The sequence below is a fragment of the Schistocerca gregaria genome, chromosome 2, assembly GCF_023897955.1.
Source record: "Schistocerca gregaria isolate iqSchGreg1 chromosome 2, iqSchGreg1.2, whole genome shotgun sequence".
In the NCBI taxonomy this organism is placed as follows: Eukaryota; Metazoa; Arthropoda; class Insecta; order Orthoptera; family Acrididae; genus Schistocerca; species Schistocerca gregaria.
In genome coordinates this window covers 106,018,052-106,038,061 of record NC_064921.1, presented here as the reverse complement: position 1 = coordinate 106,038,061, position 20,010 = coordinate 106,018,052, and positions in this window count along the sequence as shown.

Sequence of the window (20,010 nt, the reverse complement as noted above, 5' to 3'; positions counted from 1 at the left end):
ACCATTTCCTGAGTGCTATTCGTTTGCTGTTTCCTGCCCCATGCACGTGCACGCCTAAATGGCAGCTTCCTTAGCCTGACTGATAGCTTTACTCCTCCCTGGTGCCCTTCAAAGAACAAGATTTCCCCAGTTGTGATGACCGGGTAGAATAGCTCACAAACGTTACCCTTATTGCTACAGAACGTTCCATCCACCGCACTTCCTCTTTACCAGGTCGTGTCCCAGTCCATTGGTGGACTGAAGCATACCGCGACGCAATTCGTTGCATGGAGACGTGCTCTCCCCGTTTTTAACCGTCACCGTACACTGGCAAACTGTATTTATTATAAACAGATGCGTACAAAGTGTCGTCATATTCTTCAAGAGAGCAAAAGAGCTAGCCGGATTTCATACACTAGTTCTTTTCGCGGTTCCGCACTTTCCTCTGTCTTGTGGGCCAACCTGCGACTGCTCTCTGGGACCAAGATCCATTCCCCAATTTCCGTCCTGACAGTAGCTAACGATGTCATTGTGGACCCTATCTCCAATGGGCCGCCATTTTGCGGAAGTTTCTAGCTCTTCCCACTATCACCCTGCCTTCCTCCATCGGAAACAAGCAGAAGAGGCTCAGGAAATACCCTTCTCCGAATCGTGAGTGCTACAATGTCGCCTTTATTATGAGGGAGCTAGATCATTCTCTCACTTCATCCCCATCCTCCGCTCCAGGGCCCGATGCCGTCCACATTCAGATATTGTAGCACCTTTCTCTTGCGGGCAAGCACTTTCTGCTTAAGACGTACAACAGCATCTGAGCAGAGGACACATTTCCTGGACGCTGGCGTGAAGCCACCGTCACACCCATACCTTCCTTCTAGCTACCGCCTCATCTCTCTTCCAGCTACGTTTGCAACGTGATGTAATGTGTGATTCATGCCCAGCTGGTGTAGTGGCTCCAGTCTACCCATTTACTAACGAATGCACAGTGTGGATTTCGAGCCCGCCGTTCTGCAGTTGACCATCCCGTTACTTTGTGTACCCATATAATGAATGGTTTTCTGCGGAAATCCCAGACAATAGCCGTGTTTTTCGATTTGCAGAAGGCCTACGACACCTGCTGCAGAACTGGTATCCTCCACACTCTTTATACTTGGCACTTCCGTGGTAATTTTTACAAGACTGAGTTTCCAAAGTGTGTGTGGGTTCTGCCTTGTCGGACACCTTTATCCAGGAAAATGGTGTATCTCAGGGTTCCGTCCTCAGTATCATCCTCTTTGCTATTGGCATTAATCGTATCATTGCCTGTCTCCCGCCAAGCGTCTCCGGTTCCCTTTCTGACGATAATTTTGCCATCTATTGCAGTTCTCCGCAGACCTATCTCGCTGAGCCGCGTCTTCAGCGCTGTCTTGATCGTCTTTACACCTCTAGCATCGACAATGGCTTTCGCTTTTCCACTGACAAAACAGTCTGTATGTATTTCTGGCGGCGCAAATGGCTTCTCCCACCACCTCTACATCTTGTGCCTGTTCGTTGAAACTACGAAATTCCTGGAGCTCATGCTCGATAGAAAACTCTCTTGGTCCTCCCATGTGTCTTACCTGGCAGCCCACTTACGTGGTCCCTCAATGTTCTATGTGTCCTCAATGGTACTTCCTGGGGCGTTGGTCGAAGCACCCTCCTCCGTTTGTACCAGTCCCTTGTCCGTTCAAAACTCGACTATGGGTGCTTTGAGTATGCGTTTGCACAACCATCCCTCTTACGCCGTCTCAACACTCCACCATCATGGCATCCATTAGGCCACGCGTGCCTTTTACACCAGCCCAGTTGAGAGTCTGCATGTTGGTAGTTCAGCAGCTTCAGCTTTTCTGTACGAAGTTGAAGGAAGTGTTATCCAACTGGTGCTCATTGGTGCTCATTGAATTAATGTTGCTTTCTCTAATGAATGGGTCAATATCGTTAACAACAAATCTCTTGACGGAATAAATATATCGGGATGAGAGAGTTGGAATTCCGAGACAGTTGAACAACGGCCTACACGAAGTTCGCTAAGATAGATTACACATCTATCTTACCCCCTTTTCATGGCTACAAATATTATATTCTTTGCTCTAAAATACATTCTAAGACAAAAAAGGACGCAGCACGAAGGAGCGTCACAAATTGGTACTTATACAGGTAGCATTAAAAATTGGCGGCTGATGGATGAAAGTGCGAACTGCATCACAATTTCACCGCGCAGGTGGCAAGGTTAGTGGACAGGAGACATGTAAATACCAAGGCAAAATTTTTTGCGAATTTGATTCCTTGTACTCAGTTTGACAGTAACTATGCCTCGAAGACGGGCGCGTAAACAGTATTCGCAGATGTCAGCATTTGAGAGAAGGAGTGTAGTTGGACTAGCAGAAGCTGATTGAAGTAATGGGCGAATTGCTCAACATTTGAATAGGAGCCATGCCACTACTCGACGATGTTGGCAGGAGTGGATGAACCATCGACATCTACATCTACGTGATTACTCTCCTATTCACAATCAAGTGCCTGGCAGAGGGTTCAATGAACCACCTTCAAGCTATCTCTCTACCGTTTCACTCTCGAACGGTTACGCGGGAAATACGAGCACTTAAATTTTTCTGTGCGAGCCCTGATTTCTCTTATTTTATCGTGATGATCATTTCTCCATATGTAGGTGGGTGCCAACAGAATGTTTTCGCAATCGGAGGAGAAAACTGGTGATTGGAATTTCATGCGAAGATCCCGTCGCAACGAAAAACGTTACCACTCCAGTTCACGTATCATGTCTTGGACACTATCTCCCCTATTTCACGATAATACAAAACGAGCTGCCCTTCTTTGTACTTTTTCTATGTCATCCGTCAGTCCCAACTAATGCGGATCCCACACCGTACAGCAGTACTCCAGAATAGGGCGGACAAGCGTGGTGTAAGCAGTCTCTTTAGTAGACCTGTTGCACCTTCTAAGTGTTCTGCCAATGAATCGCAGTCTTTGGCTTGCTCTACCGACAATATTATCTATGTGATCGTTGCAATTTAGCTCATTTTGAATTGTAATCCCTAAGTATTTAGTTGAATTTACAGCCTTCAGATCTGTGTGACTTATCGCGTAATCGCAATTCAGCTGATTTCTTTTAGTACTCGTGTGAATAACTTCACACATTTCTTTACCACTTTTCGCACCATACAGATATCTTATCTAAACAATTTTCCATGTCGTTTTTAGCAACGGAAGACTTTACAAGACGGTAAATGACAGCATCACCTGCAAACAATCTACGAGGGCAACTCAGTTTGTCTCCTATGTCGTTAATATAGATCAGGAACAATAGAGGGCCTATTACATTTCCTTGGGGAACGCCGGATATTACATCTGTTGTACTCGATGACTTTCCGTTTATTATTACGAAACTGTCTGACAAGATATCACGGATCCAGTCTGACAACTGAGACGATACTCCGTAGGAACGCAATTTGGTTAGGAGACGCTTGTGAGAAACGGTGTCTGAAAGCCTTCTGGAAATCTAAAAACGTGGAATCAATTTTACATCCCCTGTCGATAGCATTTATTACTTCATGAGTATAAAGAGCTAGTTCTGTTTCACAAGAACGATTATTTTCTGAATCCGTGCTGACTATGTGTCAATAAATCGTTTTCTTCGAAGTGCTTGATAATGTTCTAATACAGTATATGTTCCAAAACGCTCTTGCAAATCGACGTTTGTGATATAGGCCTGTAATTCAGCGGATTACTCCTACTTCCACTTTTGGTTATTGGTATGACTTGAGCAATTTTCAAGTCTTTAGGTACGGATCTTTCTGTGAGCAAGTGGTTGTACATAATTGCTAAATATGGAGCTGTTTTATCAGTATACTCTGAGAGGAACCTGACTGGTATACAATCTGGGCCGGAAGCCTTGCCTTTAATAAGTGATTTAAGCTGCTTTGTTACACCGTGGATATCTACTTCTATGTTTCTCATCTTGGCAGTTGTTCTTTATTTGAATTCAGGAATATTTACTTCGTCTTCTTTGGTGAAGGAGTTTCGGAAAATCGTGTTTAATAACTCAGCTTTAGTGGCACTGTCATCAGTGACTGCACCGTTATTATCGCGCAGTGGAGGTATTGACTGCGTCTTGCCACTGGTGTGCTTTACGTATGACCAGAATCTCTTTGAGTTTTCTGCCAGATTTCGACACAGAATTTCGTTGTGGAAATTATTAAAAGCATCTCGCATTGAATTACGTGCTATATTTCGAACTTCCGTAAAACTTTGCCAAACTTTGGGATTTTGCGTTCTTTTAAATTTGGCATGCTTTTTTCGTTGCTTCTGCAACAACTATCTCACCCGTTTTGTGCACCACGGGGGATCAGCACGATCACTTATTAATGTAGCGTCAAGAAGGAATCAGTCGACCCAGTGAGACGACAGAATGTGAGGACCGAGCAGTTGACAGAGAGGCACTCCAGAAACCCGGATCCATCATTGCTACCGACCCGACATGCAACTGGTGCCTCAGTCACCACAAGGCCCATTAATAGACGGCTCACAGAAACGGCCCTGGTCTCACGGCACCCCTTGCGTCGACTACAATTGACCTCTGTTCAACAACAAATCTGCTGCAGCGTTGTCTGGCATATTCGGCCTATAATATCGTCGATTGAAACAGAATTGTCTTCGATAATGAGTGACCGACGAAAAAAACTCGAGACGTCCCAGACAGTGGTGGGATACCAACCTGAAGATCTATCACCATACAGTTCGACAACCAGGAATGATGACCTGGGATGCCATTTCATTTCATTGCAGGACGCCTTAGATTGGCACCCTTGGCAGCCTCACAGTACTACGATATGTCGACAATATTCTACGCTCACTTTTGCAAGGCATCCCCGGCTTCAGCAACATAATGCCTACTCGCAGACGATGAGAGTTTCTGCTGCTTGTCTTAGGGGTTTCAAAACCCTATTTTGGCCAAAAATGTCGCCTTCTCTCTCCCTAATTGAGAACGCCTGCAGCGTTATGGGCAGGGACACTAAATCAACTTGGAATTATGACGCTTTTAAGGGCCATATGGACAGAATTTGGCACTAAATCCCGTAAAGGCCATCCAACAAATAGTGTCAGTCAATCCCAAGCCGAATAACTGGTTGCAACAGGTTGTTATGTGAAGGTCTTTCTATTGCATAAATTATAAAAAATTTCTTAAACTGTAATCATTTGCCGGCTGGAGTGGTTGAGCGGTTCTGGGCGCTACAGTCTGGAACCGCGCGACCGCTACGCTCGCAGGTTCGAATCCTGCCTCGAGCATGGATGTGTGAGATGTCCTTAGGTTAGTTAGGTTTAAGTAGTTCTAACTTCTGGGGGATTGATGACGTAAGAAGTTAAGTCCCATAGTGCTCAGAGCCATTTGAACCATGTTTTTTTTGTAGTCATTTGTTTGTCTGCACTTGTACATCACAGCTATCGATTTCCGTCCCATTCGGATATTTCCTTCGTGGTGAGTTCCTTTTTCCTCTACATTTACATGTACATCTATTCTCCGTGAGCCACCTTACGGTGTCTGTCGGAGGGTACTTCTGGTACCACTACCATTTTCGCCTCTCTTCTCCACTCGCGAATGCTATTGGGAAGAACGCCTGACTTTCCGTAATAGCTCTTACTTCGCTAGTTTTCTGGTAATGGGCGTAATAAGTGATCGAACACTTCTTCGAGCGTATGCTTTCGAAATTTCGTCCGCGCGGGTTAGCCACGCGTTCTAAAGGCGCCTTTTCATTGTCCGTATGGCTCCCCCCCCCCCCCCCCCCGTCGAAGGTTCGAGTCATTCCTCGGTCATTGGTGTGTGTGTTGTCCATAGCATAAGTCAGTTTAAGTTAGATTAAGAAGTGTATAGGTTTAGGGAACCATGACCTCAGTAGTTTGGTCCCATAAGACCCTACCACCAATTTTCAATTTTTTTCGAAATTTCGACAGTGAGCTTCTCCACAGTACACGTGACAACGACTGCTGGTGATGTTTGTTAAGCATGTCCGTAAGCATCTCTCGTCGGCTAAAACGATCCCACCAACAAACGTGGCGCTCTTCGATGGATCTTGTCTACCTCTTCTGTCACTTCTAATCTACATCTACATCTACATCCATACTCCGCAAGCCACCTGACGGTGTGTGGCGGAGGGTACCCTGAGTACCTCTATCGGCTCTCCCTTCTATTCCAGTCTCGTATTGTACGTGGAAAGAAGGATTGTCGGTATGCTTCTGTGTGGGCTCTAATCTCTCAGATTTTATCCTCATGGTCTCTTCGCGAGATATACGTAGGAGGGAGCAATATACTGCTTGACTCTTCGGTGAAGGTATGTTCTCGAAACTTTAACAAAAGCCCGTACCGAGCTACTGAGCGTCTCTCCTGCAGAGTCTTCCACTGGAGTTTATCTATCATGTCCGCAACGCTTTCGCGATTACTAAATGATCCTGTAACGAAGCGCGCTGCTCTTCGTTGGATCTTCTCTATCTCTTCCATCAACCCCATCTGGTGCGGATCCCACACTGCTGAGCAGTATTCAAGCAGTGGGCGAACAAACGTACTGTAACCTACTTCCTTTGTTGTCGGATTACATTTCCTTAGGATTTTTCCAATGAATCTCAGTCTGGAATCTGCTTTACCGACGATCAACTTTATATGATCATTCCATTTTAAATCACTCCTAATGCGTACTCCCAGATAATTTATGGAATTAACTGCTTCCAGTTGCTGACCTGCTATTTTGTAGCTAAATGATAAGGGACCTATCTTTCTATGTATTCGCATCACATTACGCTTGTCTACATTGAGATTCAATTGCCATTCCCTGCACCATGCATAAATTCGCTGCAGATCCTCCTGCATTTCAGTACAATTTTCCATTGTTGCAACCTCTCGATACACCACAGCATCATCTGCAAAAAGCCTCAGTGAACTTCCGATGTCATCCACCAGGTCATTTATGTATATTGTGAATAGCAACGGTCCTATGACACTCCCCTGCGGCAAAGATCCCAGACAGATAAAAAATACTAAAAAATCCATCGAAAAACTATTTAGTATACCACTTGTTTGGTGGGTGAATTACATTTCCTTAATATTCTTCAAATGAAGCTCAGTGTGACAATTGCCTTTCTTACAATTTATGCAGTCATTTCATTTTACGTGCCTCTGGAGGACAACTCCTAGGTATTTTATCGTTGTTACTGTTTCCTGTGAGTTTTCAGCAATAGCCTCATCGAAAATTATGGGGTCTTTGCGCCTGTTAACGCGCAGTGTGTTACATTAATTTACGTTAACGATTAACTGTCAATTCCTGCACCTGTCATCCACTCTACGCATGTCTTTCTCACTTTTCATTATAGTTTTCTAGCGTTATGACCTTCCTGTAGATATTAGTATTGTCTGCAAAATGCCTCATCGAGCTTCTGACGTTACTCACTAGATCACATCTTATTATTGTTATATGAGTCGAGACCCTGCAAGATCACGCAAATCATTCCGTCTCTTTTGGGCGATCTTTCTGATCCATGAGTCTCTCATTTTTCTCCATATAGTCTCCACTTTCTTTCGCTCTTCAGTTCACTTGGGACTACATTCTTTTACCTAACATTTCACTGTATAAATTTCTGTCTTCACTTTCTGCTGGATCCATTTGTACTTCTTCTAGGTTAAGTTTAACTTGTGTGGTCCATGATATTCTTGGTTTGACCTTCTGTATGTATGTCTGAATTCCGTTGCTGAGTCCTGTTGATGGTCCCATGTCGATGAGCCCGTAGAACTTTAATTTTCTTCTGACATCTCCTGCTACATTTTTTATTTTCTCTGTGGTTTTCCTTGAGCGTAACATGTATTCCTTGTGAGTGTATGGGTTTTATTTTGTCAAGTTGCGCAACGGGTTGATCCAACAAGTACCCTTTGGCTCCTGCAAGAAACAATTTCCACCTCACACTACTACGGAAGTCAGACAGACGCTCCTAATGTACCAACAAGAACTGCTTGAAAAACATTCAGCAACAAATATCTTCTGGAGTCGTCCGCTGTAAGGAAAAAGACACAAAAATATTCTATATTCTTACGTAACTAGTGGAATACTTGGGTACTGGAGTATTGCTAGTTAGTGTAAGAAAAACATTAAACGAACGAAAAATATTATTTACTGCAAAAAAATTCTGAGAAATCAAGTGAAACTTTTTCTTATAAATTAATAAATGTCCGGGTTCTTTTCGGAACAGTAGATTGCCTCTTTATGGATAGGAATGCTATTATTTTACAAAGTATGGAAAGGTTCTTTTCTCCTTTTTCTTTAAGAATGTTATTTACTCGGCAGAATGGCTGAGATCCGTGCCTACACAACTTGAATAACTTTTCTAGGTATGGTCAAGGTTGTCGCATGAGAAATGTAATGGAGTGTACTGTTAAGGAGGACAGATGGGGCTCGCATACGCTGTAGCACACAATACCATGAGCTGCGATAACTGCTGCCTGAAGCGATGCAAGCTGACAAATAACACAACTATCTCTTTATATCTGGATTGACCTTCGCCAATCAAACTCTCCCTACACCTCGATGAAGTCATGGACTCCTATCCGCCCCTAGTCTACCTATTGGCCTGGTACACCGTCAGATAACCAGTCCACCACGATGCCATTCAATATTCGGTTGCAGGCGTTTAACTAGTACTCTGTCCATGTTCACACCGCACAATAAGGGTGGCGCCAACATAGTGAACAACGCTTATCGCAAGCGACTCAATATAGAGTATCACTCCAATTTGCTAACGACAGAGGTGCTCTCCCAGTGAAGTGGTGAGGAGAGACTTTGTTCCTCGCTCTTTGCATACACATACAAGCGCACTTTCTCTCGTTACATCTTCCCGCTCCAACAGCGACAACGGAACAGCCCCTTTTTCTGGAAAAATTGCAATGGTATATCATTCGCTGTCTTCCTTTACTCCTCTGGCTCTTTGTGTCAAATTTTCCGCCAATCAGCGTTGCTCTTTTAAACGGGAGAATGCGGAAATATGTAGCATCTCCGTTAGGCTTATGTTGTTCTCCTGTGAGAACTCTGTAACTACGCAGTCAGTCCGTCAAAAAATGCGTCTTCTGGGTGCTCCCACACAATGTAGCAGAATTTGCTTTTAAGTCGAACATGGGGGTTGTTATCCCTTCGCTCTACCAAAAGCTGTCCTTTCTCTGGGCGGTCGCTCCGGCCGAAGTAGGTGTGTGTTGACCCACCCCTCTGAAGGGACGGGCCTCCCAGCGGGCTGGTTGCCTCTTTAGAACGAAAATTCCTGTGGCCGACATGTTGTCTACACCAACCTCAACTTTTTCAACCTCGGTGCACACTTGCGATTTACTTATTAGATTTGCATATCGCTTACATGAATTCATACAAAATCGACTCTACCTTATCGAGTTTGGGTTCGAATGAAGCGTCTTGATGTGCAGAATACGATTGTGAGGACGGAATATGCAAGAAATGAAGATCAGGAGATCACGCCACCTTGCATCCTCTTTTGTCGCCTTGGGCCGACAATTTTTCTCAGTATTTCTACCTTCAGTATGCTTTCCATGCCGCTTTTCATATAGAGTCTTAGTGTGTCACTTGCATATATTATTTCAGGCTTGATTACTGTGTTGTAGTCTCTGACCATTTTTTGAATGGGCATGTATATCATACTATATACATAATGTGCTTTACCTTAAACTCTGTAAAGTTTTCGTAATCGAGCCCTCTGTGAAGTCTGTTCTACTCTTACAGGTTCGAGGACTTCACGTAGATATTTGAAATGTGTAACCCTGTTTATAGTGCTCTATTTGAAGGAATGGGAAAAGAACTGAACACCCAAGAAAACTGGAAACCAACACAGCTAGGACCATATCCAGGACAAGATACTCGTAAAAATCTGAAACTCAGCTTTCACAGAGGACCTGGCCGTACTCTCACACAACGAAGCAACATCAGGAAACAAATAGAAATACTAAAAGATTGTGCAGAAAAAGATGGCCTGCAAATCGCTTTCCAGAAGTCTGAATTCTTCTGCTAAAATTAAACATACCTAAATTAGACGCTTGCCTGGCATTCGCCAACTTTGTACTAGATGTTCTTGTGTTCTATGGAGTAAGCATGCTGAGAAAATTTTGTAAGTGACTTATAGCAGAGAGATCCCTCTGTAGTTGCTCACATTCATCCTATCTACTTCCTTGTGCAGTGGGTGGAGTACTCCTACGATTAACGCTGCCGATTTCGTCCCATTGAGAATAACATATTAAGCTCTACCTCTTAGAAATCCACGAATCCAATCACAAATGTGATTTGGTAGTCGGTAAGCTCAAATTTTGGCCACTAAAGAGCAGTTTGTGAGAATTTATGGTACCACTTTCAGCTGAGTGTTTTACAGTTGAAACTTCCTGGCAGATTAAAACTGTGTGCCCGACCGAGACTCGAACTCGGGACCTTTGCAAAGGTCTGCCAGGAAGTTTCATATCAGCGCACACTCCGCTGCAGAGTGAAAATCTCATTCAGGAAACATCCCCCAGGCTGTAGCTAAGCCATGTCTCCACAGTATCCTTTCTTTCAGGAGTGCTAGTTCTGCATGTTTCGCAGAAGAGCTTCTGTAAAGTTTGGAAGGTAGGAGACGGATACTGGCAGAAGTAAAGCTGTGAGTACCGGGCGTGAGTCGTGCTTCGGTAGCTCAGTTGGTAGAGCACTTGCCCGCGATAGGCAAAGGTCCCGAGTTCGAGTCTCGGTCGGGCACACAGTTTTAATCTGCCAGGAAGTTTCATATCAGCGCACACTCCGCTGCAGAGTGAAAATCTCATTCTGTTTTACAGTTGTTTACTCCAGGCAGCCTGTTTCGATACTACACTGCCATCACCACCAGACCCCTATATACGAGAGTTGTCGGGAAAGTAAGTTCCGATCGGTCGGGAAATGGAAACCACAGTAAAAACCAGAAACGGTTTATCTGCAACAGTTAGGTACACCTTCCACCTACTTCTCAAATAGTCACCGCGACAACTTCAAGTTTTGTCGTAGTGTTGTATCAACTTCCCAATATCCCCATCATAGAAATCAGCCTCCTGTGCTTCTGGTCAGTTATCTACACTGGTCTGCAGCTCGTTGACTGTGGAAAAATTTTGCCTTCATAGCCAGCGGATCTTGTGAGCGGAGATGAGACACAAGGAGAGCCAGTTACGAACTGTATTGTGGGTGATCAAACACTTCTCATCGGAAACGCTGCAGGAGTGTCTTCATTGTCCCTGCAGTGTACAGTGGAGAAGGAACTGCTTGACAGTTGTGTTATGCGAGATGCATGACAAAGGCGAAATCTCTAATCAGGCCCCAATACTTGGCAGGAGACACTATTCCCTACGCATCTTTACGTGCTCACTGTTCATTTAAAACTGAAAAGAACGACGCGACTCGATCGACGGGCATACTAGAGACACTTCCCACCACATCTGTGCAAAGCTTTACCGGATTTTCCCACTGGTTTCCATTTCGCGACCAATCGGAACTTAATTTCTGGACAACCCTCGTATACCAAATTACCAACAACATTAGTAATCGAAGAAACATAAAAAACAGAGTTACAATACATGCTGCCAAAAGCTTCTTCCTTAATAGACAATAGACATATAACTTAAGCATATCATTAGTTAGACTAAGAAATCATGCATAAATAGCAATTTTGTGCAGTCATAAATTAAGTGTAAATTTGACATGGTTACAAAACTGGTCTGTTGCTTAATAAGAGTAGCCAGCCATTGAGTAAATCGATCTTCCAGACTAGGTACTAGCATCGCTTTGTAAGGTGTCAGGCAAATCCAACACCTTCCATGGAAACCCTGACATGATAAGCAAATCCAGTAGTATGTCACATAGCTCCGAATAAATGGTGATATTAAATTAACCAAAGTAATACGAGTAACGAGTGAGCAAATGGAATACCACAGACTAACACAAGAATGCCTAAATGCATGTGATAACTTCCCATCGTGAGACAGATGCAGTTCCGAGGGGAGAGACGAGAACAGAAGCCCAGAGCAGAACCGTGTTAAGCTGAAGGCCCTACGATAAGGGACGAACACCCACGTCGCCAGCTAACCGCTAGGACCCCCCCCCCCCCCCCCCCAGCCTATGTTAAAAGCTAGAGCCCTCCAGAAGAACAGTATAGATTTTGCGATAACACAAAAGGGGCCACCCAGCTGCAAGTTTTAGCGTGAGACTTTTTCGCGTCTCTGTTACGTCAGGACCACCCCCCAGCCCATGTTAAAAGATAGAGCCCTCCAGAAGAACAGTATAGATCTTACGATAACACTAAAAAGGACCACACCAGCTGCAAGTTTTAGCGTGAGACTTTTTCGCGTCTCTGTTACGTTGCAAACTTTAAAAACATTGCCCCACGACGAAAAGTATAACGTTTCTCATTGGATGGACAGCATTTTTGTAGGCAGAGCTTAAGGTTAACATTGAGACCCTGATTGGTCAGATGAAAACACAGCCAGATAGTTTTTTTTTAAACCAACTTTGGTAAATTGTACTAAGGAGAAGTTGGGAGGAGTTGCTTCCGAGACGGCGAGGTGAGCGGAGCTGTGCTGCCTGCCGCCCCCTGACGAACACCGACAATGTAATGAACGAACGCGACGCCGCATAACAGCGTATAAAGCTTCACTCAGAACTGCAGAAGTCTGTTACACCCCCTTTTTGCGTAATACTAGTGTCGATCGTCAATTGAAGCTCATGGTGTTCACATTTGCCACTTGAAGCAAAAATCTGAAACGCGATGATTTTTCTGTTATATAGTTATTGAGAAGCCACATCAGCCACTGTAATTTACGACAAGTAAACATAGATTATAGATGTAATATGGCATAGGTCATCCTTCGATCCATTGTAGAACTTGGAAACCCATTCAGGAAATATTCGTTCACATTTTTGTTGAACACAGATGGTTTTTACCATACTGTATTAAAACATTTCCTTTCATCAATAGTCCAAATTATAAACAATGTTTTATGAGTAGAATAAAATTTCGAATGGTAAACGTAGCTGCTTTTTCGACGTTATTTTACGAGCTAACAATAAATAGGAAAGCCTTGAACCCCTTCCACTAAATTTAGTTAGTATTAAGATTCTTTTACAGGATGTGCAGTGAAGCAGATGCTGAAATCATTAAGTCTTTTGGTTATATCATCGCTAGTCTCACTGAACTCTACTGAACTCTACATGTCATGTGCGGTCTGACGTCTCCATACCAGCAACAGGTCCCAGGTTCAAACTAGTCAATTCCCTAAAAAAACACGCTCAGAGCGTCGTTGCACGAAAGTGGTAGGGAGACACGATATAGAACAAATACACACCACGCAGAATGTTAGAAAATGGCGACCCTGCCCGGGTGGTAAAATACCATGATTGAAGGTCGACCACATGCGTAACTAGGTTAGAAAAATATCCTGTTTAAAAAGTTTTCGTAATTAAAAAAATTTTTTTTTGAAAGGCATAAACAGTTGATAACAGTAGCTACAGCGATAGATAGTGAGACATTCTAGCAGAGACAATAGCATAATTAAGTTATGAATTTTAAAAATTGTTAGAATTAAGTTTTCTCCTCAATGCAAGCGCACAGTTGGCGGATACATCGTTAACAAGTTGGTTCTGACCCAACAAGTAAGTAAATGGATTGTCAAGTTGTGTGTGCAAAAAGTTTATGAACAGCGTGAAATCGTATGAGCGCATGTTGACGCGAAGTAGGGCGCGTGAATTGCTTTTAAAACAGAAAATAAGGGATTCGGAAAGATTAGCAATGGCAGATCGAGACCTTGACCGAATTGAGGTAGGGACCCAGCATGAAAATGGACAGAGAATAGAGGACAGTACAACAGACGATGCAGTATCGCGAGAAATAGGACATATAAAGCACCATAACGAGGATAATGTACGTCAAGGCATAGAAAACATAAGTCAGAATACGACAGAGGGGCAGGAAACTAGAGACACAGTCGATGAGGATTCTAATTTGCGTCTTGAATACGTAGAACCCATAGTACAAGTAATCAGAGCTCCCTCGCCACAGAGTACAAGGAATGCTAGCAGAAACGTGTCACAGCACAGTTCATTGCAATCGGTTGCGAACCAACTCTTGGGCGAAACCACAGAGTGTAGGACGTCGGAAGAAACGTGCGATTAAAGAACAAAACAAAAAAATTCAGCTACACCTAAGTCATATTGAAGACGAGGCAAAAGAATCTCGAGAAGTGATAGGAAACTTAATAACAGGTCACAATCAATTGAGAACAGACATTGACAAGGTTCAAGCGGACGTACAAACATTGAGTAATGACATTCAGGACGAGATCAAAACATTACGTAACAACACCCAGGGAGAAGTAAAGAAACTAGAGAAACAGATAAACGAAATTACTAGACAAGCAGCAGGTACAGCGCGTGAAGTTGTTGAAAACAGTGTGTTACACAAACGTATCACAAAAGCATCGCTGTAAAGATATGATAACCGCATAGTCAAAATAGAAGCGCAAACGAAGCGACAATTTCAGAAATTGCGAACGGCGTAGTGAACAGGATCGAACAAGCACAGAGTCTGCAACCACATCCGTATCTGTAACAACAACGGAAAACAAGCAGTTAACGAAGATATTACGCATTTGCGATTCCAATCACAGGCGGAAAGTAACATACGTGAAATTAGACAGCCTGCACAGCAACAAACACGTTTCGAAATTCTTGTAGAACAAGCGTCATCACCAACACATGCGGAACCACAAATGTAATGAGACGGAAATCGGTAGATGTTAACTACATGTACATTCAAATAAATGATTACAGTTTCAGAAAAATTGGTAAGCGATAGATGTGAACTACAAGTACATTCAAATAAATGATTGCAGTTTCAGAAAAATTGGAAGATTCATTGAAGGGAAAGAGCGTCACAAATTGAGTAAGTGAATAATGCGTTGGTCCGCCTCTGGCTCTTATGCAAGCAGTTATTGGGCTTCACACTGATTTATAAAGTTACTGGATGTCCCCCGGAGGGATATCGTTACAAATTCTGTTCAAAAGGCACGTTTCATTGTCAAAACCCCGAGCTCCTTAGAGGGCTCTCTCCATAATGCTCTAAACGTTCTCAGTTTGAGACAGATCCGGCGGCCTTGCTTCCCAAGTTAGTGTTTTACAGTCACGAAGACAATCAGTAGAAATTCTCTCCCTGTGTAGGTGAGCATTATCTTACTGAAATTTAAGCACAGGACAACTCTTCATGAAGGGCAAGGAAACGTGGCATAGAATGTCGTCGAAGTACCGCGGTGCTGTAAGGGTGCCGTGGATAAAAATCAAATGGGCCCTGCTTTGAAAAGAGAGGGCACACCAGACCATCACTTCTGGTTGCCAGGATGTATGGCTGGCGACAGACAGGTTGGTATACCACTGCTATCTGGGCGTCTCCAGACGCGACTTCTCTGATCATTGGGGCGCAGTTTCAAGGGAGGCTCACGTCACTACAGATAGTTCTACTCCAGCCACTGAAGTTTCGGCCTAAGACGTACCTTGGGACGTCCCAGACAGCGGTGAGATACGAACCTGACTTACCTGCCATACTGCCCCTTTCGACAATTGTTGCGTGGTTTTTACCATCTATCCAAGGAAGCATAAGATATGATTCATCTGTGAGACGCCCTGCTAAACCTACAGGGCAGGACAGGTAGTTTAAATTGTGGAAAATAAAGGGCTGTCAGTTACACTCGAACATACAACATTATTTATTTGACCAAACATTACAAAAGCCAAAAAAATTTTTAAAAAAACACAGCATTAATTTACCGGCTGAATGCGCCATACAGTCTCATATCTCAAGGGCAAGACCACTTTAATTTAAAATCAGCTGAATGCAAATAACTTAAGACTGAAACCAAAATCAGAAATTTAAAAGGCAGAAGGTCTTATATTAAATCAGACCTTAAGAGCAAAACAACTTTAATTTTAAAATCAGCTGAAGACCAATCACTTAAGACTCAAACAAAATAAATTTTTAAAAGGCCAAGGCCTTACCTTAAAACAGTTCTTTAATTAGGCTGAAGGCCCAAACGATCTTACGCCTTAATGGCAAAACAACCTTAATTCAAACATGGCCTAGAAGTCATACAAAATACAAACAACAAGAACAAATAAGAAAAGGCAGTACACCCAATGGCGCTCAGAAGTTTCCGAGGGTCGGCCTACAATTCAAACACTAACGCTCGCTTAGGTGAGACAGGCAGTCGGCCCAACATTTCTCAATCCAAGACAGACAGTCAACGGACCCACCGACAAGATAGCTTCCGCTCCACCCGGCCAGCACACAACAGGGAATTCAATGGAACAACGTAGAGGGTATTTGTACCCACAAACAATTATACATTGAGCTGCCAAACTACACGCCATGCTGGACAGCGACAACACGATTAGGAAAATACACTGCCTGAATTTACGTTAACGGCCAGGGCAGGTAACGCAATGTTAGCGGCAACAAGGCAGCAGATTCCACTGGTGCACTTCAATTCAAAATAACCAAGTACAATTAAACTCCACCGGAGGGTGGCTAAAATTTGCCAACTTCAAAACACACGTTGTTGCTCGCGGGGATGTCCCAACAGCCGACAACGAAATCCAAACGACACAATGTGAACAGTAGTGACTGGCTGGTAGATTAAGTCAAAATTCAACTTTAGTGTCCAGGATCGGTGAGCCACGGATCTCGTAGCAATGGGAAGATCAGCACACACTCCGACCGCGCTTGGACGCCGCCAGCGGCCTCGGCCAAACTACGCACCACGGAGACTTCCTCGCTGCTCCACGCCAACCGACCAACTGCTCGCGCACAGCACAGCCGCAAACTATAAGCGCCAGGCCAAAGATAGTACAAGGTGCGAATATCGACACACGCCGCTGCTGCCACTCGCGGAGACAGAGGATAACAGCATAATCGCGTTAACTGCGGGAGACTAAACACCGAATAGCAACCAAAGTTTAATCCAACGCATAACATGAGGCACCCACAGCTCAATCTGAAAAGGCTACCTACTCCCAGGCGGTGGGATTTCGGTTGCCAAATTGATATACTCGTACAAATTCCAGCCTTCGTCGCAGATTAACAACAGTCAGTATGATTGCATTAACCAGGCTTCTGCTGCGAAGCCCCATACGCAGCAACGTTATCTGAATGGTCATTGAGGAAACTGTTTGTAGCCTCTTGGTTCATCTCGGCAGTCAGTTACTCAACTGTTGGACGTCTATTCACTCGTAACATCACCGCAACCGTCATTCATCCCAGTGACCTACAGGATGTGGTGCACCAAACTTGCCTCAATGTCGGTTTTGGTAAGCGTCGTTTCGCCATGCACAGTATACTTTAATTATGGTGGCAATTAACCTATTTACAAACTTAGCCTTCTCGGAAATACTTCCACCCTTGTCCCAAAACCCAGTGATCATGCCGTTTTGGACGTCAGACAAATCGCTCCATAACCGCATTAGGACAACGACTACACTGTTGTCTGCGATAACCCCCCCCCCCCCCCCCCCCATGCAACAAACTTTATATTCCCTCTGCTTCTAGTGTTCCCACCTGCTGAACAGAGGCGGTGGTCACATTAAATGTGATTTAATGGTATATCTCACCATCGATACATCCACAAAAGTTTTTCATCTTAGGCCTTGAATTTATTTTATATTTGTTCTTTGAGTTTTTTCTTTGTTCTTTTCGAGAACTATAATTTTTATTTTAAGAATTTATTATTTAGTTATTGATTATAGAGTTTTTGTTGAATGAACTTTTTTATTTGAATGGCTCTATGGTTGTTATAACTTTAATTTTGGATTGAATATCCCTTGTTTTTATGTCTTTTGTTATGTATATTTCTTCTTTGGTAATTTACTATAGAGAGAATTATATGTCAGGAGAAAAAAATATAAATCATTTTATTATAATTGTTTTAATATTTATTCTTTCGATAGGGTTTTTAATTATTAGTCCTAATTTGATTAGAATGTTATTAGGATGGGATGGTTTAGGTTTGGTTTCTTATTGTTTAGTTATGTATTACCAAAATGTAAAATCTTATAGTGTTGGTACATCAACTATTGGAACAATCTTCTTGACAACATGTCTACTTTGACACTCAATAAACCAGTTCTCACCAAGACACCACGTTGGAAATGAAGCAGCAGCATGATATTGACACTTCGTTAATGTAGTATGATTATTTTTATATATTTCTATTTATTGGTTAGGTACATAATTGTTTTCTAGTATAAATAGTACATTTGACTTTCAATCAGAAAGATTGATTGATCCGTCTATGTTTATTAAAAAATTGTTGGTGTTTGGTACATTCTTTCATGTTTCTGTCGAATATTGTTTTTATAATTTGTGTATATTCATATGCTGATTTGAATTTAATTAGATATTATTTTGGTATGTTCTTTAATAATTACAATTCATGTTAATAAACATAGAACAACTACTATAATTCATAATACAATCTGATTGATAGGATAAAATTGGATACCTTGGAATGGTGTTTTGTTATAGAATGGTAAAATTATTAAGATTCTAATTGATAAGTTATATGTCTGCACAACCAGAAGAAACTAACGATCAAAGTCCGAAAACAATTTATTGGACTGTTCAATTAACCAAAACAAATTCTCCAAGTATAACACCAACACAAAACAGTGATCCATCTTCGAATCACAACTACGTACAAGAATAATATAGAAAACTACTGAAATAATTTGCTACTAGTCTCTGCCAGAGACTTCTCCAATATACCAAGCCTAATCCAGAGATCAGCGAGAAAATCCAAGCCGGGTTGCCGGGGCGGCAGCTATCCACGTCTGCTGGTGGTCGATGAACTGCCGATGTGCGGCCGAGCGCCGGCGTTTATAACGCTTCGGCGGATGAGTAGCTCGGAACTATTTTCCATCACGTGGCTTGACGTATGAAAATAGTTCCGGGATCTGTAGCGACCTCTTCCTTATGTTTATGTGGGCCGCTAGTGGCCCCTGGTGGCCGCTGGTGTCTTTGCTGTGGTGTTGTTGTTGTTGTGGCCGTTCATAAATATTGCCTTTCGGTTATGTAGTGCCACCAATTATAATAGGCATTACTATGAAGAAAATTATTACAAATTATAAATTATAAATCTGGTCATCTTCAATTAGAGATAGAAGTTAATCCCAAAATGCAGTGACTGTCTACGAAGTTCCACTATTGGTGTCTGGTCCAGCTGTCTGGTCCAGCCGTGATGACGCATCATGACCGGTTACATTGAATAAAGAAATTCAAAACACGCTCCTGAAGTTGGTACCACCAATTCTTATATGGGGACCCCGTCGTGCCATTTCCCACAGTAGATGGACATAAGAGCGTAACTCTGTCGAATGCCTTCGATTAGTGAAGAAACCGCTGTTAGCTTATTGTTGTTGTTGTGGTCTTCAGTCCTGCGACGGGATGGTGCAGCTCTCCATGCTACTCTATCTTGTGCAAGCTTCTTCATCTCCCAGTACCTACTGCAACCTACATCCTTCTGAATCTGCTTAGTGTATTCATCTCTTGGTCTTCCCCTACGATTTTTCCCTCCACGCTGCCCTCCAATACTAAATTGGTGATCCCTTGTTGCCTCAGAACATGTCCTACCAAGCGACCCCTTCTTCTAGTCAAGTTGTGGCACAAACTTCTCTTCCCCCCAAGCCTATTCAATACCTCCTCATTAGCTATATGATCTACCCATCTAATTAATCTTCAGCATTCTTCTGTAGCACTACATTTCGAAAGCTTCTATTCTCTTCTTGTCCAAACTATTTATCGTCCATGTTTCACTTCCATACATGGGTACACTCCATACAAATACTTTCAGAAACGACTTCCTGACACTTAAATCTATACTCGATGTTAACAAATTTCTCTTCTTCAGAAACGCTTCTCTTGCCATTGCCAGTCTACATT